The sequence below is a fragment of the Poecilia reticulata genome, linkage group LG16 (genome assembly GCF_000633615.1).
Source record: "Poecilia reticulata strain Guanapo linkage group LG16, Guppy_female_1.0+MT, whole genome shotgun sequence".
Classification (NCBI taxonomy): Eukaryota; Metazoa; Chordata; class Actinopteri; order Cyprinodontiformes; family Poeciliidae; genus Poecilia; species Poecilia reticulata.
The window spans coordinates 15,932,086-15,933,487 of NC_024346.1; the positions used below are offsets into that span (position 1 = coordinate 15,932,086).

The 1,402-nt window shown below is 42.4% G+C and overlaps 1 long non-coding RNA gene across 1 annotated transcript in view; it reads left to right on the forward strand.

The window, feature by feature from the left end:
* The first annotated feature begins 24 nt into the window (after positions 1–24).
* The window catches only part of LOC103478688 (uncharacterized), a 7,725-nt gene continuing 6,347 nt past the window's right edge, over positions 25–1,402 (forward strand). The window contains exons 1-2 of the long non-coding RNA XR_535831.2: positions 25–345; positions 756–886. This is a non-coding gene — a long non-coding RNA (uncharacterized LOC103478688). The remainder of the gene's footprint in view (positions 346–755; positions 887–1,402) is intronic.

Here is a 1,402-nt window from a genome sequence, read left to right on the forward strand (position 1 = left end):
AAGGAATTTTCTGTCTATGTAAGTCAAGCAACATCACATGTATCTTATATATGTGTCCACCTATAGTGTGGAAGAAGGGGCTTTAAAATGTGTTTGCAATGATTTAGTATGACTTGATCACATCCAAACTTTCTGTGTGCACAAATGAATTTTCTGCTTATCTCAGGGTGTGATATGTTTTAAGATACACCAACTAAATTTCACATGTATAGAAAGAACAAGATAATGAACTGGATTTCTATCTAATTTTGTCTCGGAAAGAAGCATTCAGACGATCAAGAGAGTTTTTTGGGAACTTTTCAATATGACGAAGATGGCGACAGCTTACAGACCTTCAAACTTCCTGTAAATATGTCGAAATAATATTTTATTAATCAAATACAACAGTTCTTACAGAAGCCAAGAGTGACTGACCCTGTTATAAATATTGGTAATTGTTCCTAACATACAACCATTAGGTTCTTCACACCAACTTTTATGTCTTACAACAAAATCTATCAATCTGTTATCACAAAATAGTTAGTTTTGTTGTATCACGATAAGAAACAAATCAAAATAAACCTCCAGTCTTACTAGATATTAGTTTAATTCAATGGTATCTTGAAAAATCTATGCAAAATATATTTACAGCAAGGACAGTTAAACTGGGCTTTCATGCACTTTAAGCAGATCTCCTTTGTTTCCATGGTCTTGTCTATCTGTAGCTATGGATTATCAATCTAACCCTCCTAATTTGCATCTTTCTTACCTAACAGGAAGAAAAAATTGACTCCTTCAGGCACATCAGTCTAAAGGTGAAAAACAACTGGGGTCAACTGGACTACACATGCCTATACAATTTCAGAGTGCATGGGGTAGTTGACATGAGGAGGAGGCCATCTTTCATGTAAGTTTTGTATTTGTTTAACTAATTAATTTAGTATTTAAAGAGTGTAGCTCAGTTTTAAGTCCTCACAACAACTAGCTGGCGTCAGAACCTGGGAAGTGGTGGCTGCTGTCGGAGCCTGGACCTCGTCAGTGGCTGGTGTCGGTGTCTGGGCAACACCAGTGGCTGGTGACTGGTGTCACAGCCTTGGCCTCACCGGTGGGTGGTGGTGGGTGTAGATGTCTGGGCCTTGCTTTTGGCTGGTGTCAGTCTTGGCCTCATCAGTGGATGGTGGGTGGTGGTGGGTGTAGGTGTCTGGGCCTCGCTTTTGGCAGGTGTCAGAGTGTTGGCCTCACCAGTGGGTGGTGGCTGGTGTAGGTGTCTGAGCCTTGCTTTTGGCTGGTGTCAGAGACTCGGGCGGAGCACTAGGAGGATCTGGGGGCCCATCTGGAGCCGGCACTGGAAGAGTACAGGAAGGCAGAGTCTTGGGCAGGGCACAGGGGAACCTTGAGGAACCTCTAATGCCCCTTTTCCACC